The 24,758-nt window shown below is 41.1% G+C and overlaps 1 pseudogene; it reads left to right on the top strand.

Annotated features, from left to right (window-relative positions):
- LOC108312820 overlaps positions 1-24,457 on the top strand; it is a 50,022-nt pseudogene extending 25,565 nt beyond the window's left edge.
- Positions 24,458-24,758: the final 301 nt, after the last annotated feature.

Here is a 24,758-nt window from a genome sequence, read left to right as displayed (position 1 = left end):
GAGGGTCGCTGAGGCTGCAGTCAGCTGTGATTGCACCAATGCACTCTACCCCAGGCAGCAGAGAAAGATCCTGTCCAAAAAAATGTTTCCTAATTCATAATAGTAACATATATCCATGTACAGTAAGATAAAAATCATTATATGGATTATTCAAACATTAAAAATACCATAAGCAGGCTGGGCATGTTGGCTCATGCCTGTAATCCCAACACTATGGGAGGTCGAGGTGGGCAGATCGCTTGAGCCCAGGAGTTTGAGACCAGCCTGGGCAACATGGCGGAACCCCATCTCCACAAAAAAATACAAAAATTAGTTGGGTGTGGTGGTGCATGCCTGAAGTCCCAGCCCCTTGGGGGGCTGAGGTGGGAGGGTCGCTTGTGCTTGGGGGTCAAGGCTGCAGTGAGCTGGGACTGCCCTCTGCACTCCAGCCTGGGCAACAGAGAGAGACCCACTCTTGAAAAAACAAACAAACAAAACAAAACAAAAAGACCCCGCAAATAACAAAGGGAAGAAACATACTTTTAAAGTGAAAAAACCTGGGAGAAACTACCTTAGCCAAGTGATCAGCTAATACCGCTAGTTACGGGACAAACTATCGTTTGCCTCCTGAGCCCGGAGACACACGATTTCCATTGTATTCCTGCCAATAAAGGCACCATCTGAATCATAAGGAAACAATCAGACAAACCCAAACTGAGGAATATTCTGCAAAACAGTGGCCCCAATCCCAAAATACTCTTTAAAAATATCGATAGCATGAAAAAGGGTAAGGACTGTTCCAAACTAAAGAAAACTCAATAGACCTGGCAGCTGGGTAAATGCAAGCTATGATCCTGAATTAAATGCTAGAGGTGAGGAATAAATTGCTCTAAAGGACAGTTATGGGCAATTTTATAGACAAAGGTGAATCTAAAAAGCAGCAATTGTGGAAAGAAGCGATATTAGAGTAAAGCAGTTCAGAAGTCGATGTTCTTCTTGAAAGTAACTTACTGCTCGTCAGAATGACTAGAGACGAGGTGAACAAAGGCACTCAGAAACACATTTTCTCTTCAACTCTACCTACCTGTGACATAGACAAAGTAAGATGAATCAAAGCGCATTAGAGAAAACAAGCAGGTAGTTGGAAACAAGATCAGTCTCTGAAATTCTTCTAAAAAGCAAGTACCTGTTAGACTATCTTTGTGAACACAAACTTCGGAAAAAAGCTAAGGAACACATCATGAACTGACTTTTTAAAATTGTGACTTGGAGCGAATTAAGGTGCATATATGTAGCAATCATTTTTTATTTGAAAGACGTTTAAAATGAATATTTCATTTTGAGATAACTACGGATCCACATGCAGTTTTAAGAAAAATACAAAAAGATCCAATGTAGCCTTTGTACAGTTTTCCCAGTGGTGACCACCTGCCATACTATGGCGCAATTCATAATCTGGATATCGCTATCGACACAGTCAAGATGCGACACCTCCGGTAATTGAATAGAATCCCGCCTGCGGGCTGTGGGTGGCCACGCTCACCTTACTCCCGCCACCCCTCATCACTGATTCATGGCAGCCACCCATCTCGGCTCCGTATCTACAGTTTTGTCGTTTCAAGCATGTTATATAAGTGGAATAATATCGTATGTGGCTTCTTAGGCTTGCTTTTCCCACTTGACATGCTGTTATAAACATTCATGCATGTGCTCTTGCATGAACACAAAATTACGTTTATCTGGGATAAATACCCAATAGTAAAATTGCTGGGTCTTGCATGTTTCATATTATAAGAAACTGACAAACTGTTTTCAATGTGGTTGTACCATTTGATATTTCCCGCCAGCAATGTATGAGCAGACCAGTTTCTCTGCATTTGGTGGTGTTACTGTTTTTTCATTTGTCACTTTTTTTGGCCTATAGATGTTCAATTACTTCAGCATCATTTGTTGACATGATTCATTCGTTCCCTCCTCCATGGATTTTATTTTGCACCTTTGTCAATAACCAGTTGGGCACATGCATTGGTGGGGGTCTGCATCTGGATTCTCTATTCCGGTTCTTTGATCCATTTGTCCATCTGCCTCTAATTCCACACTGTCTTGATTACTGTTGTAATCCTTGACAGTGGGTCGAGTGATCCCTTCTACTTCATTCTTCATTTTCAAAATTGTTTTAGCTATCCTAGCTCCCATGCCTTTCCATATGAATTTTAGAATGAGCTTGTATATGTCTACAAAACACTTGCTGGAATTTTGACAGGAGTTACATCGAACCTATATTTGCTATGTTGATAGTATGTCTTTTCATAGATCTTCGTGGCTTTCTTCCATTAGCATTTTAAATATTTCGAGATATATCCTGAACATGATTTGCCAGAGCTATCCCTAAGTATTTTATTTTCTGTGGAACTGTTATAAATGGTATTGTGTTTTGTCTTCATTTTCCACATGTTCATTGTTAGTATATAAAAATGTAGTTGATTTTTGTTAGTTGATCTTGTGTTTTGCTGCCTTGCTAGACTCACTTTTTATTCAGAGGATTTAAAAAATATATTGCTTGTGATTTTCTTTCTTTTTTTTTGAGACGGAGTTTCACTCTTGTTACCCAGGCTGGAGTGCAATGGCGCGATCTTGGCTCACCGCAACCTCCGCCTCCTGGGTTCAGGCAATTCTCTTGCCTCAACCTCCTGAGTAGCTGGGATTACAGGCACGCACCACCATGCCCAGCTAATTTTTTGTATTTTTAGTAGAGACGGAGTTTCACCATGTTGACCAGGATGGTCTCGATCTCTTGACCTCGTGATCCACCCGCCTCGGCCTCCCAAAGTGCTGGGATTACAGGCTTGAGCCACCGCGCCCGGCTAGTGATTTTCTATATAGAGACAGTCGTGTCATTTCCAATAGGAACAGTTTGATTCTTTCCTTCTCAATCTATTTGCTTTTATTTATTTTTCTTCTTTAATTGCAGTGGCTAATTCTAGTTTATATATATATACACACAAATGCACACACTATATATATATTCTAGTACTATGTATTCTAGTGCTATATATATAGTATATATATAGTACTAGCTATATCTACATATATAAAAATATATATGCACATATATATATTTTTTGAGACAGAGTCTTGCTCTGTCACCCAGGCTGGAGTGCAATGGTGCAATCTTGGTCACTGCAACCTCCACCTCCTGGACTCAAGTGATTGATTCTTCTGCCTCAGGCTCTCAAGTAGCTGGGATTACAGGCGTGTGCCACCACGCCTGGCTAATTTTTTGTATTTTTGGTATAGTCAGGATTTCACCATCTTGGCCACGCTGGTTTCAAACTCCTGATCTCAAGTGATCTGCCTGCCTTAGCCTCCCAAAGTGCTAGGATTACAGGGGTGAGCCACCGCACCCAGCCTCTGAAGTTCTTACCTTGTTCCTGGTCTTACAGTGAAAGCATTCAGTCTTCACTGTTAAGTATGATGTTACCTACAGGCTTTTTACAGATGTTCTTTATCAAGATGAGAAAGTTCTCCTTTATTCCCAGTTTTCTGAGAATGGGTGTTAGATTTTTTTCAGATGCTTTTTTTGGTATCAGTTGTCATGATCATATGATTTTACTTTTCTTTAGCCTGTTTATGTGGTTAATTACATTGATTGTTCTTTAAATATTGGACCAATCTTGTATACTTGGAATAAGTCACACTTGGTCATGGTGTGTAATTATTTTTATACATTGCTGGATTCAGTTTCCTAATATTTTGTTGAGGATTTTGGTGTCTAAGTTCATGAGAGATGTTGGTTTGTAGTTGTCTTTTCTTGTAATATGGCTGTCTGTTTTTTTTTGTTTTTGTTTTTGAGACAGAGTCTCAATCTGTTGCCCAGGCTGGAGTGCAGTGGCACGATTTCAGCTCACTGCAGCCCCTGCCTCCTGGGTTCAAGTAATTCTTGTACCTCAGCTGGGATTACAGATGTGCCAGTGGCTGGGATTACAGACATGTACCATTACACCAGGCTAATTCTGATATTTTTAGCAGATATGGGGTTTTGCCGTGTTGGACAGGCTGGTCTCGAATTCTCTGCCTCATGTGATCCGCCTGCTTCGGCCTCCCAAAGTGTTGGCATTATAGGCGTGAGCCACCGTGCCTGGCCTGCTGTCTGGTTTTTATATCAGGGTAATACCCGTCTCATAAAGTGAGTTGGAAAGTATTCCTTCCCCTTCAATTATTCTGGAGAAGATTGTGAAAAATTGATGTTAAGTTAAAAAGATGTATTTGGTAGAATTTTCCATTGGAACTATCAGGGTCTGAATATTGGTTATAGGACTATTCAGATTACGTATTTCATCTTAGTTAAGTTTTAGTAGTTTGTGATTTTGGAGGAATTGTTTTATTTCTTCAAAGGAGTAAATTTTTTTTAATTGTTTTTTAGAAATCCATGTTTATTGATTGCCTTTCATTAGTTTAAATACTTGAGGGATACTCACCTCTCGGATTCTGTGTGCAGTGGCCTTAGCAGGAAGGCTGCTTCAAAACAGGCAGGGCAAACCAGGCCCCTGTTTCCGGGCCCGAGGTACCTTTCCCCAGATGACCCTGGTTTTGTTTGGTTTGTCGCCAGGAGCCACTGTGTTGTTCTTCGCTGTGTGTACGCATTTTTTTTTTTTTTTTTTTTTCCCAAATAGAATTCTGGTTCATCTCAGGCATAAACACTGCCAATTTTAAGAAGAGCTGTGCCCTCCCTTTGGTTCCGGAGACCCCGCTTGTAGCCAGCAAAAGCAGCCTCGGACCACAGCTGTTGAGACATGCTTCCCTTTGTAAGTTCTGTTCCCAGTCGGCTCCACGGGAGCCCAAACGGCAGGAAGAGCCAGGAAGTCAAGTTCATCAGCATAAAATTGTAGCATTTCATGTACGATACGAGCGGTTCGTGTTTTCTCTTTTTATCTTTGTGAGTCTTGTTAGGGGTTTATTCTCTCTCTTTTTTTTTTCCCCCAAACAACCAGGCTTTGTTTCATTGATTTTTTTTTTTTTTAATTTCACTGATTTCTAATCTTATCTTTTATTATTTACTCCTGACTGCATGCTCTGGATTTATTTTTCTCTTCTTTTTCTAAAGTTTCTTCAGATCGGTGCTTACGTTATTGATTCGAGACTTTTTCTCTTTTCTAACGTGAGCCTTTAATACTATAAACCTCCCTTTCAACTGCTTAGCTGCATTCCACGTATTTGATATATTTTCATTTTAATTTACTTCTATATTTATGTGTGTATATATGTGTATCTGTGTGTGTGTAAATATATATATGTGTGCATGTGTGCGTGTGTGTGTGTGTGTGTATATATTTTTGAGACAGGGTCTCACTCCCACCCCGGCTGGAGTGCAGTGCTGCAGTCTTGGCTCACTGCAGCTCGCACCTCCCAGGCTCAACTGATCCTCCCACCTCAGCCTCCTGATTAGCTGGGACCACAGCTGTGTACCACCACGCTTAGTTAATTTTTGTACTTTTTAAAATATGCAACCCAGGTGGCTTTGAATGCAACTCAATACAGATTCATAAACTTTCTTAAAACATTATGAGATTTTCTTGTGTTTTTTTTTTTTTTAAGTTCATCAGCCATCATTAGTGTTAGTGTATTTTATGTGTGGCCCAAGACAATTCTTCTTCCAGTGTGGCCCAGGGAAGCCAAAAGATTAGACACCCCTGGATATCGTCTGTCTTGGTGTATGTACCGTGAATACTTACAAATAATGTATATTCTGCTCTTGTTAGGTGGAGTGTTCTAGATACGTCAATTAGACTCGGTTGGTTGGTTGTGTGGTTCGGTTCTTTTATACCCTTGCTATTTTTTTCCCCAGTAGTTCTAACAATTGCTGAGAATGGGGTGCTAAGGTTTCCAACTCTAATTGTGGGGTTTTCAATTTTTCCTTTCAGATCATTCATGTATTTTGAGGCTCTGTTATTTGGTATTTACACATCGAGTATTGCTATATCTTTCTGGTGGATTGATCCTTTTATCATTATTTAGTGGCTCTTTTTGCAGTTAGTAATTTTCTTTGCTTTGAAGTCTGCTTTATCTGACATTAATATACCTTTTATTGGGCTCAAAGTTTGCATGGCGTACTCTTTCCGCCTTTATACCTTCAACCTACCTGTGTCTTTATATTTGAAGTGAATTTCTTGTAGACAGTATATTGTTGTATCATCTTTTAAATCTACTCTGCCAAGATCTGTTGTTTTATTGGTATATTTACATTAATTGATGATTTTCCATTTTCTGTTTGTTTCATCTGTTTCTCTGTATTAGTTCATTCTCACATTGCTATAACGAACTGCCTGAGATTGGGTAATTTATGAAGAAAAGAGATTTAATTGACTCACAGTTCCATAGGCTGTACAGGAAGAATAGCTGGGATGCTTCAGGATACTTACAATCATGGCAGAAGGCGAAGGGGAAGCAGGCGCTTCTTACCATAGTGGAGCGGGATTTTATCATTTACTACAATAAAATATACACAAATCTATTATAAAAAGTTAAAATTTATCAAAATGTACGCACACAAACAGACTGCACACAGTGCCATTCATAGTCAAGATAAATTTAAACAAACACAGGGATGCAGTATTAAATCACAAGGGCATAAAAGTCACTGTGATACATACTGTGCTCCTCTAATAATTTTGTGACTGTTACCATTGCAGTGAGCTCCAGTGTTGTATCTGCTTAAAACACTATGTAATGCTAAGCATCTCCATATGAAGAATTCAACCCTCCAGTAAATTGCTCTTTGCAGTAAAAAGTGATCTCCTGCAGTTCTGTATTTTTCATCGTGTTTACTGCAACATTGCAAACTCTGAAAGCACCATGGGACACATTCAAAGTACCAGTAATGATGCTGGGGTGCTCACTAACAGCAGACAAAAACATGACATTACAAGAAAAAGCTGAATTGAAAAAGTTGAAAAATATGTACCATGGATTGAGGTCTGCCACTGGGGCTGCCCACGATTTTAACGTAAATGAATGCAGCGTAAGGACTATTGTAAAAACAGTGAGGTCATCGTGGCAGCTATGCCGCAACCCTTGGATTTATCGTGAAATAAGTATTTATCTCATGTTGAAAATGCAGCTCTTATGTGGGTGCAGGATTCCTAGAAAAAGGCATACCCTACAGACTCTAATATGATTCAAGAAAAAGCAAAGTCATTGTATGACAATTTAAAGCAAAAGGAAGGATCTAAAGCCTGAGAATTTAATGACCGCAAAGGATGATTTGATAATTTTAGAAAGAGATTTGACCTTAAAAATGTCAAAATAACAGGAGAAGCAGCTTTTCCAACTCAGAGGCAGCAGAGGACTTCCCAGGCACCATCAAGAAAATCACTGATGAGAAAGGATATCTGCCTGAATAGGATTTTATATAGAGGAAAGTACCCTATTCTGAAAAAAAAAATGCCACCAAGGGCATTTATTAGTAAGCAAGAGAAGTGGGCACCAGATTTAGGGCAGGAAGAGATTGGCTAACACCACTGTTTTGTGCAAATGCAGTTGGGTTTATGATTAGGAGTGTCCTTATCTACAGAGCTGCTAACCCAGAGCTTTGAAGGGAAGAGATCAATTCCAGCCGCCAGTCTTTTGGTTGTATCACAAGAGGCCTGGACAATGAGAACACTTTTTCTGGATTGATTCCATTGATGCTTTGTCCCTGAAGTCAGGAAGTTCCTTGCCGTTAAGAGACTGCATTTTAAAGTTATTTCACTATCAGACAGTGCCCCTGGCCACCTCTGGGTGAACCCACGAGTTCAAAGTGGTCTATCTGCCTCCAAACACAACGTCTCTAATTCGGCTTCTAGATGAGACGAGCAGAAGGACCATTAGGTCACATTCCATATCGTGTTCTATGGGAAGGGTTGTCAGTGCTATGAAAGAGAACCTCAAGAAAATCTGGACGGATTAGTGACACCATTGAAGATGTCATTGTTGTTATAGTAAGAGCCGCGAACGCTATCATGCCCCAAGCAATACATTACTGCTAGAGAAATCTGTGTCCAGATGTGCATGACTTCACAGAATTTATGACAAAGCCAATCAAGGAAATCATGAAGGAGATTGTGGATCTGGCAAGAAGGTGGAGGAGGCAGAGTTTATAGATGTGGATGTTGGAAACGTTCAAGAGCTAGCAGACACTGCACTGGAGGAATTAACAGAGGATGAGTAACGAAGATGAATGCTTCTGAGCCAGTGTCAGGCGATGAGGAAGAAGGCATAGAAGAAGCAGTGCCAGAAAGTAAATTGACATTTGACAATGTGGCAGGAGGATGTTGGTTACACAAGATGGCATTTGACTTATCTGATGACATAGAGCCTTCTACGACGGGGCACTGAAACCAAAGCAACTAATGGAAGAAGAATTGGTACCAAATAGAAACCTCTTTAGAGAAATGAAAAAGCAAAAATGTCAGACAGAAATTACGATGTATTTCCACAAAGTTACACCAAGTGTGCCTGCCTCCACTGTCTCCCCTTCTACCTCCTCCACCCCGCTACCTCAAGGCAGCAAGACCAACCCTCCTCTTCTTCCTCCTCACCTACTCAACCTGAAGACAACAAGGATGAAGAGCTCCCTAATGATCCACTTCCGCTTAATGAATATTAAATATATTTTCTCTTCCTTATGATTTTCTTAATAATGTTTTTCTCTAGCTTACTGTATTATAAAAATACAGTATATAATACTTATATAGAATATGTGTTAATCAACTGTTTATGTTATTGGTAAGTCTTCCAGTCAACAGTAGGCTATTAGTAGTTAAGTTCTGGGGAAGTCAAAAGTTAACATGGAGTTTCAATTGTGCAAGTGGTTGGCATCCCTAAACCCCACATTGTTCAAAGGTCAACTGTATGCCCCTCCAAAGAAAGCTCAGCCTAGTGTTTTATGAGTAACTGCATCCCTTCAAAATCCTGGATCTCTGCGTGACGTATCTTTGTTCTTATTGTAGTTTTATCATTATTTTGCCTCAATATTCCACAACCTAAGGTCTGACATGTAGGATTATCTACGACCATCAAACTCTATACAATGGTGATGTAAAGGAAGAGGGGATGAGGAAAATAAGTTAAACTGTATCGTTATATATTAAAACATGGCCCCCTAGGAAGAAAATGTGGCAGGTTCAGTGTCTGTTTCTGTAATGGCCATAGTTTCATTTATGGATTTTTCCTTCTAGCACCCATTCCATGTTCTTATGGCCTTACCCAGACTTTTATATGGGTTTTGACTTGTGGAGTAGTTCAGCCTTCATCCTGAGGGAGCTGAACTCTTATTGCCTTGCTTCTATAGAGTTACTGTAGTCTTCTCTGAACTTTTACACTGTATGTGGTGTCCCTGCAGGGTTCGTGGGAACCACCTCGGTTCTAGGAATAGCCTCTTTCTCCATTGTGCAGCATAAACCTTATTTACCATATTACATTATTTGCCATGTTTCCATTGATTTTTTAAAATAAATGCTTCTCAATTTGTTGTAAGCCCTTTGGTCACTCTTCAGAGACGGTGAATGATTATCTTTTCTAATTTTGACCAATCTAATGGATGCTTCTCTGTGGGAGTGGTTTTCCGAGTTCCTCAGACCAGCATTCTATTGGAAGGTTTTATACTGCATGTTAAGAGGTATAATATCACCTGAAAGTATATTTTGGTAAATTAAATAATGCTATAAACCACAAAGCAAACATAAAAATAACACAACAATGAGCTAACCAAGGAGACAACTATTGAACATAAAAATGCTGAATCCAAAAAAGTAGAAAAAGAGGAAAAGAGTAACAAGGACAGATGAAACAAATAGAAGCCCAAGTATCTCTATAATCACATCACATGTAAATTATCTATATAATATCACATCACATGTAAATTATCTAAGCAGCTCAATCAGAAGACAGAGATTGCCAAATTGGATTAATGTGTCAAAAACCCTGCCTATAAGAAACTTCTTTAAATGTAAAGACAAAAGGTTTCAAGTTAAAAGATGGAAAAAGATACACCATGCTAAATAACTGAAGTAATATCCGTAATATCTGATGAATCTAAGTTCAGAGCAAAGACTGATAGCAGGAATAAAGAAGATCTTTTTTTTATGATGAAGAGGTCAAATGATCCTAAGCATTTATACTCATAATAGTAGAGCTTCAAAATTCGTGAAGCAAAAACTGAGAGAACTCCAATGAGAAGCAGACAAGTCCACAGTGATAGAGGTTGTAACTGTATTAGCTTTCTATTGTTGCAGAAATAAATTACCACAAACTTAGTGGCTTAAAACAATGTATATTTACTGATCTTATAGTTCTTTATGTCAGAAATATGATACAGGTCTCTCTGGGTTAAAATGAAAGTTCTCTGGACTTCATTGCCTCCTAGAGGCTCTGGGGGAGAATCTTCCCTTGTCTTTCCCAGTTTATAGAGGCCACTAGTATTCCTTGGCTCATGCTCCGCCTCCTCCATCTTCAAAGCCAGCAATGTTGCATTTCTCTGACCTTCTTCTCTGACCACATCGGAGAGGGGCTCTTCTCAGAGCTCATGTGATTATATTGGGCCCACCTGGATAATCCAAGATAATCTCCCTATCTCAAGGTCTGTAACCTTAATGACATCTGCAAAGTCACTTTTGCCATGTAAAGTAATACACTCAAAAGCTCTGGGAAGCAGGGCATGGGCATGTTTGGAGGCTGTTATTCTGTCTATTACTGCATCCTTCTCTCCATAAAAGAAATTAACAGGGATATAGAAGACTTAAAAAGCGTTGTCAAACAACTTGATGTAATTCACATTTATAGGACATTCCACCCCAAAACAGTAGAAATACATGTTTCTTACAAGTGCACATGAAATATTTACCAAGATCTACCACACTCTGTTATGAAACAAGTCCAGGCAAATTCAAAATAATTTAAATCATACAAAGTATGTTATTTGACCACACTGGAATTGAATTTGAAATAAATAACAAAAATGTGTCTTAAAAATACCAAATATTTGGAACCTAAATAGACCATGAAAAAAGAAGAAATTATAAAATAAATTATAACTATAATATTGTTTGAACTAAATGAAAATTAAAACACAATATATCAAAAATGTGTCAGATATAGCTAAAGCAGTATTAGAAAGAAATTTATATCACAAAAATACCTAAACTCATTAATTTGAAAGTCTCAAATTAATGACTTGAGATATATTAACAACCTAAAAGAGAAAAAATTAAACTTTAAGCAGGAAAAAAGAAAATAATACAGATCAGAGAAGAAACAAATGAAATATAAGTCAGGAAATCAGTAATGAAAATCAGCAAAACCAAAAGCTGATTCTTTGAAAAGATCAATGAATAATTCTCTAACCAGACTGAAAAAAAAGATAGCAGATAACAAATTATCAACATCAGGAATAAAAGAGATGACATTACTGCAAATTCAACTGATGAATGTAATTCAGCATATTAACAGACTAGACAAAAACAAGCATATGATCAGTTAAGTCAGAAAATAAACTTTGTTAGTTTCCTAGTGTTTTTGTAACAAAGTACCACAAACTGAGTGGCCTAAATTTATTCTTTTATGGTTCTGGAGGGTAGAAATCTGAAATCAAGGCATCAGCAGGGCCATTCTTTCTTTGAAGGCTCTTAGTGAGAATCCGTTCTGTGCCTTTTTCTTGACCTGTGATGTTGTCCACAATCCTTGACATTTCTTGGCTTGTAGATGCATCACCTCAATCTCTGCCTCTGTAGTCATATGGCTTGTGTTTCTCTTCTCTTCTTTTTAAAGATCTTTTAAAAACATTTTTAATTTTAAATTTATTTTAGTTTCAGGGGATATATGTGCATGTTTGTTACATGGATCTATTGTGTAATGATGGGGATTGGGCTCCTAGTGTACCTACACCCAAATATTGACCATTGTACCCAATACATTATGTTTCAACCCTCATCCTCCTCTTACCCTCCCAATTTGGAGTCCCCAGAAGGGGACTATTTACTCTTTTACTCTAGAATCTATTTGTAAAGTCTATTCTCTCCATATTTATGTCCATATGCTCCCATTTTTTAGCTCCCACTTATAATTGAGAACATGCAATATTTGATTCTCTGTTTCTGAGTTAGTTCACTTAGGATAATGTAGAACTTATCTCCATTCATGTTGCTACAAAGGACATGATTTTATTCTTTTTTATGGCTGCATAGTATTCCATGGTGTATATATATACCACATTTTCTTTATCCAATAAAATGCTAATGGACACTTAGGTTGGTTCCATGACTTTGCTATTGTGAATAGTGCTGTGATAAACATTTTATAAGGGCACCAGTCATACCTGACTAGGGTCCATCCTCAGTGAGTATTATAATATCTTAACTTTATTACATACTCAAATACCCTACTTCTGAATAAGATCACATTCACAGCTATTGAGTGTTAGGATTTCAAAATGTCTTTTTGGGGAACACAATTTAATCCACAAAAAGGCATATGACAAAATCCAATGTTCAATCCTTATTAAAATTATTAGCCAACTAAGAATAGAAAGGAAGTTTCTCAATCTGATGAAAAGCATCTACATATATCCCACAGCTAACCTTATACTTAACAATGAAAAACTGAATGCTTTCCCTTTAAGATTAGAAAGAAGGTGATGATGTGTCCTCTCACCACTTCTGTTCAACGTTGTATTGGGGAACCCAGCCAGCACCATAGGAAAAAATAAATAAAAGAAATTTATATTGGAAGGAAAAAATTAGGCTGTCTTTATTTGCCTATAAAGAAAATACTATGAACTCTACCTAGGAAGCTATTGGAATTAATAAATGAGCCTAATAAGGTTGTAGGATAGAAACAATTATACAAAATAATATTTTTACATACCAGTATATAATATTGTTATATTCTAGTAATGAACAATTGGAGATTAAAATATTAAAAAGGCTGAGCATAGCTAAAACAGCCTTGAGAAACAACAAAGTCGGAGGATTAACACTATCTACTTTCAAGACTTCTTGTAAGTTATAGTAACCAACACAGCATAGTCTAGAAAAAGAGTTAAATACATCAGTGGGAGAGAATAGAATGTCCAAAAATAGACAGACACAGTCAATTTTTGACAAAGGAATGAAGCAATTTAATGGAGAAAGGGTGGCCTTTTCAACAAATGTTGCTGGCCCAATTAAACATCCATATGGAATCAAAAAATAGAAAAAACCTACCATCTATTTTCCTTTCATATTGAAAAATTAACTCAAAATGGATCATAGATTTAAAATGTAAAATATAGAGCTATAACATTTGGATGAAAACATAGGAGAAGTGCTTAGCCAACACCAAAGCATAATTTGTAAAAGAAAAAAATAATAAATTGGACTTCAGAAAAATTAGGAACTTATATTCTTCTAAAGACACTGTTAACAGAATGAAAATCAAGCCAAATACTTAGAAAAAATATTTGTAAATCACATGTCTAATAAAGGACTTGTATCTAGAATTTAAAAAACTCTTAAAACTCAGTTAGAAAACAAACAGCCCAATAAAAATGACAAAATATTTGAATAGATACTTTACCAAACAATGTATACACAGTAAGCACATGAAGGGATGCTGATATGGTTTGGCTTTGTGTCCCCACTCACCCCCATGCTGTTCTCATGACAGTGAGTGAGTTCTCATGAGATCTGATGATTTTATAAGAGGCTCTTACCCTTACACATGCTCTCTCCCGTCTGCTGCCATGTAAGACATTCCTGTTACCCCTTCCACCGTGATTGTAAGTTTCCTGAGGCCTCCTTAGCCATGCAGAACTGTCAGTCAATTAAACCTCTTTCCTTTACAAATAACCCAGTCTCAGGTAGTATAGCAGTGTGAGAATGAACTAATATAGTAAATTGGTAGCACAGAGAGTGGAATGCTACTATAAAGATACTTGAAAATGTAGAAGTGACTTTGGAACTAGGTAATAGGCAGAGGTTGGAACAGTCTGAAGGGCTCAGAAGAAGACAGGAAGATGTGGGAAAGTTTGGAACTTCCTAGAGACTTGTTGAATGATTTTGGTCAAAATGCTGATAGTAATATGGACTATGAAGTCCAGGCTGAGGTGGTATCAGATGGAGATGAGAAACTTATTTGTAACTGGAGCAAAGGTCACTCTTGCTATGCTTTAACAGAGACTGACAGCATTTTGCCCCTGCCCTAGAGATCTGTTGAACTTTGAACTTGAGAGAGTAGATCTGAATTGGAACTTATGTTCAAAGAGGAAGCAGAACATAAAAGTTTGAAAAACTTGCAGCCTGATAATGCAATAGAAAAGAAAAATCCATTTTATCCATTTTCTGGGGAGAAATTCAAGCCAGCTGCAGAAATTTGCATAAGTGGTGAGGAGCCAAATATTAATCACCAACACAATGGAGAAAATGTCTCCAGGGCATGTCAGAGATCTTGACAGCAGCCCCTCCAATCACAGGCCTAGAGACCTAGGAGGAAAAATTGGTTTTAGGGACCAGGCCCAGGGCCCCCCTGCTCTGTGTAGCCTCAGGACTTGGTGTCCTGTGTGCCAGCTACTCCAGCTCCAGTTGTGACTAAAAGAGATCAATGTATGTCTTGGGCCATTGCTTCAGAGGGTGCAAGCCCCAAGCCTTGGCAGCTTCCATGTGGTGTTGGGTCTATGGGTGCACAGAAGTTGAGAATTGAGGTTTGGGAACATCCACCTAGATTTTAGAGGAAGTATGGAAATGCGTGGATACCCAGGCATAAGTTTGCTGTAGGGGAGGAGCCCTCATGGAGGACCTTTGCTAGGGCAATGTGGAAGGGAATGTGGGGTTGGACCCCTCACATAGAGTCCCCACTGGGGCACTGCCTAATAGAGCTGTGAGAAGAAGGCCACCATCCTCCAGCTCCTAGAATGGTAGATCCACTAACAGCTTCCAATGTGTGCCTGGAAAAGCCACAGGTACTCAATGCCAGCCTGTGAAGAAGCTGCCGAAGGCCATGGGAGTCTACCTGTTGCATCAGTGTGCCCTGGATGTGAGACATGAAGGTAAAGTAGATCCTTTTCGTGCTTTAAGATTTAAGGACTGCCCTGCTGGATTTGCGGCTAGCATGGGACCTGTAACACCTTTGCTTTGACCATTTTCTTTCATTTGGAATGTGTATACCTACCCAATGCCTGCACTCCCATTGTATCTTGGAAGGAATGAACTTCTTTTTTATTTTATAGACTTATAGGTGGAAGGGACTTGCCTTGTCTCAGATGAGACTTTGAATTGTAGACTTTTGAGCTAATGCTGAAATGAGTTAAGACTTTGGGGGTCTGTCGGGAAGGCATGATTGGTTTTGAAATGTGAAAAGATATGAGATTTGGTGGGGGCAGTGTTGAAATGATATGGTTTGGCTCTGTGTCCCTGCCCAAATCTCAAATTGTAATCCCCAGATGTTGAGGGAGGGACTTGTAATCCCTGTGTGTTGAGGGAGAGAGGTGATTGGATCATGGGGGCAGTTTTTCCTATGCTGTTATTGTGATAATGAGTGAATTCTCATAAGATCCGATGGTTTTATAAGGGGCTCTTCCCCTTACACATGCTCTCTCTTACCTGCAAATTTGTGAAGAAGGTGCTTGCTTCTCCTCTGCCTTCCACCATGATTGTAAGTTTCCTGAGGCCTCCCCAGCTATGAAGAGCTGTGAGTCAATTAAATTTCTTTCCTTTATAAATTACCCAGTCTTGGGTAGTGTCTTTATAGCAGTGTAAGAATGGACTAATACAGATATTTAATATTATCAGCCCCTGGCTCAATTCCATGACCATTGTCCAGGTCTAAGGTCATGTTTAAGGTCCTGGCCCAATCCAGGCCCAAGGATGAGGTTCAAGGAGCAGACCTAAGATCCAAATTCACATCCAAGGTTTAGTGGTAGGTCCAAGTTCCAGCTCTAAGGTTATCTCAAAGGAATTAGACAGATCAAGGTCCAAGGTCCAGGTTCAGTGTCTATGTCCAAAGTAAAGTCTGGGTAGCAGGCAAAAATTTTATATCCCACCACACCAAGCCTCATAAACCAAAAAGAAATAAAGTCTTTCCCAGACAAGCAATTGCTGAGGGAATTAATCACAACAAGACCAGCTCTACAAGAGATGCTTAAGGGAGTTCTAAACAAGGAAACAAAAGAATGATACTCACTACCGCAAAAGCACGCATAAGCACATATCCCCCTGGACCCTATAAAGCAACTGCACTATCAAGACTACAAAGCAACCAGCTAACAACACTATGATGGGACAACAACTCATATATTAATATTAACCTTGAATGTAAATGGCCTAAATGTTCCACTTAAAAGACATAGAATGGCAAATTGGATTAAAAAATGACGCATCCTTCTGGTGTCTTCAAGAGACCTCACATGTAATAACATGCATAGGCTCAAGGTAAGGAGATGGAGAAAGATCTGTCATGCACTTGGAAAACAAAAAAGAGCAGGGGTCACCATTTTTATATCAGATAAAACAGACTAAACCAACAACAGTGGTAAAGGACGAAAAAGGACATTACATAATGATAAAGTGTTCAGTTCAACAAGTGTATATAATGCTCAGAAATCGGATACCTCAGGTTTGACCAGTGAAAACTAGCTAAACTGGGTTGCAGCCACTCATAGGTAGCTTAAATCTCTTTTTTAAATTGCCAATAAAACCAGTCTAAAGCCTTAGGAACCAATCACGACCAGTGAGCAGCAACATAAAACAATTGTGGCTGGTCAAAACTGATCGAAACCGGTGCTCAAAATAGTACCATGGGATAGTGCGAAAAAATTCTAAAGTCAAAGATAAAATGTAGAAGGTCCTCTTTAATCTCAGTTAGTGACCCTTCCTCCAGAGAATTCTGAATGTTTCCTGTTTGTGTTCAGGTTCTAAGCCTACTGATGTGCCTCGTTTGGAAAAAAGTTTCTCAAGAAAAAAAATCTGAGAAGCTTAAATGAGAAGGTAGATTCTATTTAAGAAGTGATCAAAACAGGCTGAGAGCAGCCATACCAGGACAAAACCACTTATGCTATTGTAAAAGGGTTCAAACTGGTCAAAACTGGCCATGACCAATCAAAATCAGATTAAATCAATTGTAGCTAATCAAAAACAGTTAAGCCAGTACAGGAAAGTCATCGCCAGTCCAAATAGGTGTGCCCTACTGAGACATGTCTAAACCAGTTGGAACTGGCCGTAACTGCTCAGAACTGGCGTAAATGGTTGTGGCTAGTCACAACCTGTCCAAACGAGTTGTAGCCAGTTTAAATCAAGCTAAAAATGGTGGAGAACCTGTGAGAAACTTGGTGTCACCCTGACCTTTCTTTGTGGAGCTGCCCTAACTCAATGGTGAGTTTGTGCTAAGATCCAACAAATTGTGCTTGTTTTCATAGCTGATCACCATTTTCAGATCTGACGGCCATTTACCGTTCTGTAATATAAATTACATGTCTCTGTCTTTTAAATTTTGGAAATGGAGACATTTTGGTCCTGTAGGTCACAATTGTTGACCCGCTAAGGACTGGCGAGTGCTGCACTTTGAGAGTGAGTCTAAATCTCTCTTGTTGGGGCGCCAGAGGTTGTCTGCTGGCTGAGAACCCAGCAAGATCTGAATATCAGTCTTTCAGTCTAGAGCCTTGAGGCCTAGATCACTGTTCTGGCTGTGTTATCTGTTTGTACATGAAGTTCAGAAGACCTGACAAGGTAAATAGAGTAATTGACTTACAGGTGTCAGCACTTGCTTTTGACCGATGTTTTAAAAGACAGACTTCAGTTCTCTGCGTCTGTAAAAGAGAACAACTTCTCCTCCTTCCTCTGTGTGTGAGTGTAGACGTTGTATCTGTGGCCACCTCTCTTGTGAAGGAATACTTTAGCGATTAATTTGTCATGGGAATTTGTCATTTGTTTGCAGCACAGGTGTGCCTGATTCATAAAGCCAGCCTACCACCAAAGGGAGGAAACATAGACAAAGAGTTAAAAACAGAAATTGGTTTTATAAGGTGTAGAGAACAGCAGTCTGCAGCTTCTAAGCAATCTTAACTGATCTGTATCAGAACTTTATAAATGAGCCTAGAGTATGTATTTAAAAGTTCAAATCCCAGCTAGAATAGAAATGCAAAAAAATAGATCATTGCATTTGGCTTGTCTAGAACTTCGTGGTTGCCCTCCAAATACTAACGTTCTAAATACATGATTTTTCCCCTCTCTTTTCTGTTGAATGTGAAAACCTTTCTGAGCAAATGAAGGGGTAGATCCTTATCTCCTTCCAGACGGAATCAATAAGTGAGATTATGAAGTCTCTTAAATTTAAGTTAATTGATACTGATACACGATTATTTATATCTGCCATTTATTCCTCACTATAACCCAAACAACAAAGGAAGCACCCAGGCTGCAGAGCCTCAGCAGGTGATATAACAGATGATCCATATTCACTGGTGAGAGTGGGCATGTGGCTCTTGCCTGTAATTCCAGCACTTTGGGAGGCCAAGGTGGGCAGATGGCTTGAGGTCAGGAGTTCGAGACCAGACTAGGCAACGTGGTGAAACCCCAGCTCTACAAAAAAAAACAAACATTAGCCAGGAGTGGTGGTGCATGCCTGTAGTCCCAGCTACTCATGAGGCTGAGGTAAGAGGATTGCTTAAGTCCATGAAGCCAAGGCTGAGATGACTTGTGTTCATACTGCTGCCCTCCAGCCTGGGTGATAGAGCAATACCCTGTCTCAAAAAAAAAAAAAAAAAAAAAGTCATTGTCTAAAACAGTCCTAGTAATAGAGCTATTCTCTAGACTGTTCTCTAGCCAGCCAAAGGAAAGTGTTTACAATAGCTAATATAACTGGTAATTCTTGGGTGATCACCAAAAAGGGGAAAACAACCAGTCAATTGAAAGAAAAAGACACTGGTTATTGAAGTGTCCTTTTGGCTTAGCTGGTCTGTGGGATTTATTCTTTTGGTGGGAGTAGCTCCGAAGAGGAACCGAATATGAAGTGGGTGTTCCTGTTTTCTCATGGCATTTACAAGTATGCATTTTTTTTCTTTGCCTTACTTTGCTGTTTAATCTCTTAGGGCTTAAATGTTTTTATGTAGCTCTTATCTCAAACTGACATCCAGCTGATGGCACCATGTCAAAAGGAAACCTTTGGCCAGGTGTGGTGGCTCTCACCTGTAATTCTAGCACTTTGAGAGGCGGAGGCAAGATCACTTGAGTCTAAGAGTTTGAGACCAGCCTGAGCAACACTGTAAAACCCCATCTCTACAAAAAGAAAAAAACAATTAGCCAGGCATGGTTGTGCGCACCTGTGATCCCAGCTATTTGGGAGACTGAGGTGGAGAACTGCTTGAGCCTGGGAGGTTGAGGCCGCAGTGAGCCAAGATCGTGCCACTGCACTCCAGCCTGGGTGCTGGGTGACAGAGAGAGACCTTGTTTCAAAAAAACAAAAAAAAGAAGGAAACATTTTTGTGGCTTTGTTGTTTTTGTAGGGGACTCAGGCTGACCAAATGAAAGACAGGGGAGTCATAATGAGGGACATGGAGGGAGGGCTTGGCTTAAGTCGGATGGCAGCACTGACAAGAAGACGCTGTCCACCATGATAGAGGCGGGGCACCCAGCACATGGCAGCAGGACCCTTTTCTGGTACTAATTTTCTACATTCAGACTGGCAGGGGGGCTATGCAGTGGTAACAGAAATCCCTCAAATATCCGTGATTTAACCCAACAAAAGCCTACTGCCAACTGGCATCCCACCTGCCGATATGCAGTGGCAGGTGCAGGATTGGCAGTGACTACCACACGGTCACCCAGGAACCGAGACTAACTGAGGCACCGACATCTTTTTAGTCCCTGTATCTGGGCCTGGGGGTCAATGGCTGAGAAAAGAGAGACTGGAAATTTGTGCATGGAACTTAATTGTCTCAGCTGGGAAACATCTCACGGCATTTCTGTTCATATTTCACACTATTCGTATTTAATTAGAACTAGGCATATGGCTAGTGCGTGAGGAACGCAAGGGTGGATGAGGGCAACAGGACGCTCTTCCCTCTCGCACTCACTCACCCTGGGTATCTGCTAGGAAAAGAAGGGACCCAGGACACCTGCTGCCCTCTTGCTAGGTGGGTAGCCATCATCTTCAGTCTGGACCCCTTTTGAATGCATGCTGAACCCCTGGGACTCCTTTGAAAAAACACCTTCTTTTTCCTTTTTCTCCCTCTGTCCTCTCTTCACAAATAGGTAATTGTGTCTTCGTAATACAGGACACTGCTCTCAGAAGCATCCTCCAAACTGGAAAGAGTTAATTTCCCAAACCTGAACTGGTTGGCTCAGGACTGGGCTCAGGGGAAGGGAACCCAGACACGCAACTTGCCAGCCAAAGGGTAAAGTTACTTTTACCAGTCAGGGTTTTGGCCTCCCTCTCCCCATGCAAACTTGTAAAAGGCCTCAGGAATTTTGAGCTGTCCTTACCCTCCCCTTGTTTTACTTTGATGCATGTTTTCTAATAACCAGGTTTGTCTCTTCTTGCCTTGAGGGCATCGAATTCCAAACGCTCTGCCAGGGATCCTTAGACTGGCCTCTGAGGGAGACCTGACTGCCATTTCCCTGCCAAACAGTGCCCCTGTCATTAGGAGGCAGTTAAGATTGTTCTTTGTTCTCATCCGTATCTTAAGGGCAGTTAGATGTATTTCTTTAGATAGGGGAATGAGACAGCCGAGGGCAAAGGGGTTCCTGGAAAAACCGCAGCCAGCCTGAGCACTGGGAGGGGCGTGCCCTGGGCGGAAGCTTGTGCTGTTTGCAGTGGAGAGGAGCCTGGTCCCTCCTCTTCCTGGATGGAACCTGGGGTTCAACGTGCCAGACAGCAACCATGCCAACAGTACTCTGGCTTTGCAGAAAGTCCCTGTTTTCCTTTTTTTTCGTTTTCACCCTCCTCACCCTTCAAATGATCTGTGAGCCTGATTTTCCATGGCCGTGTGATAAGGACCCTCGCCTTTAGCTGAGCGAAGGAAAGAGTCCTACAACAGGATGCAGGGAGTCAGACTTACAGCCGGTGTGCTGCTGTCTGCCTGAGATGCCCTCAACAGAATGGAATCTCAGCCGGACAGCCTAGCATCCGGCCCAGAAATGGTCCCTGGGTGGAAACTGAGTCTTCCACAAGTCACTGGGCCAGGGCTGCTGGTGCGTATTGGGTCCAAATGACCAGTTTCACCAATGGGCTGGGATCCCTGAGCCATGAAGCCAATTTAAAAGCTGATTCTGAGAAGGCTTGTATTCGAATGTTCTTAGCATCTTTATTTGTGAACCCCAAACTGGAAATAACAAATATGCATAACAGGAAAATGGATAAACAATTTGTGGTATATATTCATACAATGGGATCCTACTTGGAGATTCAAAAAAAAAGAACAAACTACTGACACATACGAGAACATGGACAAATTTCAAAAGCATTATTTAAGGGAAAGAATCCAGGCATTTAAAAAACACACACTCCATGATTTCATTTATGTGAAGTGAACAGACAGACCTAGCGGGCAACTGCTTGGTGGTGGGGTGTGAAGATTGGCAGGGAAGTCGTCAGGCCACTTCCTGGAGGGATGTGAATGCTCCATGTTGCAATTGGCCTGGTGGTTATATGGATGTGCATATTGGTCAAAACTTTTTGAATTATGCACCTAAAATGGTTCATCTTGTTGAGGTAATTGACATTTCTGTAAAAAGTTATGACAAAATAAAAGATAATTTAACAAGGCAAAAATAAAATGAAATCTAAGCTGGTGAACCCAGTGGGACCTGGGCAGATTCTCATTCTGCAAAGTGCCTAATGTAGACACTGCAGGTTGTGAACCCAGCTGTTTGTTCAGACTCCTTCCAAGGGTGTGACCCAGCACCGACTCCAGGCATGACCCTAGTGGTCTAAACATTGTATCATTCTCCTGCTGGTGATTTGTTCGCAGAAAGACACCAGAGAAGAATGAGGAGTGTGCTGGGCATTCCTCTTGGGGCAATGTGCAAACTTCTGTAAGAGAAAATTAAATGAGATTCTTTTTCTGTCTCAGTCTGAGGACCCCCAGAGTTCAAATGCTCACTCTGTCATCTCCCAGCTATGTCTCAGCTTCCTCATCTTTAAAATGGGGGTGACCATGGCAGCTTTGCTCGGTGTGGTTGAGAGGATTTCCTCACTGAGTTACCAGTAAGTTTTTGAGCACTTGCGCTATGCCAGGGACAGTTCCGGGGGCTGAAGAATATACTAGTGAACAAAATCGACGATGTCTCCACTATAAATGAGATGAGGAAAGTAAAGCCCATCGCTCAGCGTCCTGTTCACAGTAGCTTTTATTATGACAGTTGAATATTGGGGCCAGGGGCCCCAATATTCTGTGAAAGGGTAATTTTCAAAGACCGGTAAAACCTTAAGTCTTATACAGGTATAAAAATGAACACATCTTAAATATTTTATGGCATTCTCGTCTTCCGTCCAAGTTGATCGCTTCCCTGTGCCAAAGTCAGCAGTAGCCAACATGTCAGATAAAAGGATTACAGAACCGAGGGCGATGAAGAAGCAGAAGAAGAGCAAGGAGAGAACCTTGAAGCAAGAGGAGACTATGAACATTCAGGAAGAGACAGTGTGATTTTTGTGGTGATGGCTCCAGGGCTGTGTTTGAATCTCAGGGTGAAGATGAGTGGACTCCTTTTGACACGAGCATCCAGTGTATCAGAAGCGTGTACATCAGTAAGATCATAAGCAGTGATCGAGACGTCTTGGCAGTGGTGTTCTGTGGTACCGAGGAAGACAAAAATTCCGTGAATTTAAAAAATATTTATGTCTTACAGGAGTTGGATAATCCAGATGCAGAACAAATTCTAGAGCTTGACCGGTTTAAGGGGCAGCAGGGACAGAAACGTTTCCACGAGCTGATGGGCACGGATCTGACTGCTCACTCAGCGAAGTGCCGTGGGTCTGTGCCAGCCTCTTTAGTGACGTCCAGTTCAAGATGAGTCATAAGAGGGTCATGCTGTTCACCAATGAAGACAATGACAGTGCCAAAGCTGGCCGGGCCAGGACCAAAGCCGGTGATTTCTGAGAGACACGCATCTTCCTTGACTGGATGCACCTGAAGAAACCTGGGGGCTCTCACACATCCTTGTTCTACAGAGATATCAGCACAGCAGAGGATGAGGACCTCAGAGAAACCTGGAGCCTCTGACACATCCTTGTTCTACAGAGATATCAGCACAGCAGAGGATGAGGACCTCAGAGAAACCTGGGGGCTCTGACATGTCCTTGTTCTACAGAGATATCAGCACAGCAGACGATGAGGACCTCAGGGTTCACTTTGAGGAATCCAGCAAGCTGGAAGACCTGTTGCGGAAGGTTTGTGCCAAGGAGACCAGGAGGCGAGCACTCAGCAGGTTAAAGCTAAAGCTCAGCAAAGATACAGTGATCTCTGCGGGCATTTAAACCTGGTCCGGAAGGCTCTCAAGCCTCCTCCAATAAAGCTCTATCGGGAAACAAACGAACCAGTGAAAACCAAGACCCGGACATTTAATACAAGCACAGGCGGTTTGCTTCTGCCTAGCGGTACCAAGAGGTCGCAGATCTATGGGAGTCGTCAGATTATACTGGAGAAAGAGGAAACAGAAGGGCTAAAATGATTTGATGATCCAGGTTTGATGCTCAGGGGCTTCAAGCCCTTGGTAATGTTGAATAAGCGCCATTACCTGAGACCCTCCCTGTTCGTGTACCCAGAGGAGTCGCTGGTGATTGGGGGCTCAATCCTGTTCAGTTCTCTGCTCATCAAGTGTCTGAAGAAGGAGGTCGCAGCATTGTGCGACCACACCCCGGAGGAACATCCCCCCTTATTTTGTGGCTTTGGTGCCACAGGATGAGGAGTTGGATGACCAGAAAATTCAGGTGACTCCTCCAGGCTTTCAGCTGGTCTTTTTACCATTTGCTGATGACAAAAGGAAGGTGCCCTTTACTGAAAAAATCATGGCAACTCCAGAGCAGGTGGACAAGACGAAGGCTATCGTTGAGAAGCTCTGCTTCACATACAGAAGTGACAGCTTTGAGAACCCCGTGCTGCAGCAGCACTTCAGGAACCTGGAGGCCTTGGCCTTGGATTTGATGCACCTGAACAAGTAGTGGACCTGACATTGCCCAAGGTTAGAGCAATGAATAAAAGACTGGGATCCCTGGTGGATGAATTTAAGGAGCTTGTTTACCCTCCAGATTACAATCCTGAAGGGAAAGTTACCAAGAGAAAACACGATAATGAAGGTTCCGGAAGCAAAAGGCCCGAGGTGGAGTATTCAGAAGAGGAGCTGAAGACCCACGTCAGCAAGGGCGTGCTGGGCAAGTTCACTGTGCCCGTGCTGAAAGAGGCTTGCCGGGCGTACGGGCTGAAGAGTGGGCTGAAAAGCAGGAGCTGCTGGAAGCCCTCACCAAGCCCTTCCAGGACTGACCGGAGGCCGCACACCCAGCCGCCCTTCCACGGTGTGGCCAGGCTGCCCAGCCTTGTTCTCAGCCAGTTCAAATGTGTTTCTCCTGAGCTAGGAAGAGTCTACCCGACAGAAGTCGAGGGACTTTATGTTTTTGCGGCTTTCTGTTGCCATGGTGATGGTGTAGCCCTCCTACTTTGCTGTTCCTTACTTTACTGCCTGAATAAAGAGCCCTAAGTTTGTATAAAAAAAAAAAAAAGATTTTACTTAGCTAATTAATGAGAAAACTGTAAAAATGTCATACCCAGTTAAAGGAGAACAGAT

The sequence above is a fragment of the Cebus imitator genome, unplaced genomic scaffold (assembly GCF_001604975.1).
Source record: "Cebus imitator isolate Cc_AM_T3 unplaced genomic scaffold, Cebus_imitator-1.0 Scaffold129, whole genome shotgun sequence".
NCBI classification, from domain to species: Eukaryota; Metazoa; Chordata; class Mammalia; order Primates; family Cebidae; genus Cebus; species Cebus imitator.
The sequence above is the reverse complement of the archived record's forward strand: the minus strand, read 5'-3'. Positions and strand labels throughout refer to the sequence as shown.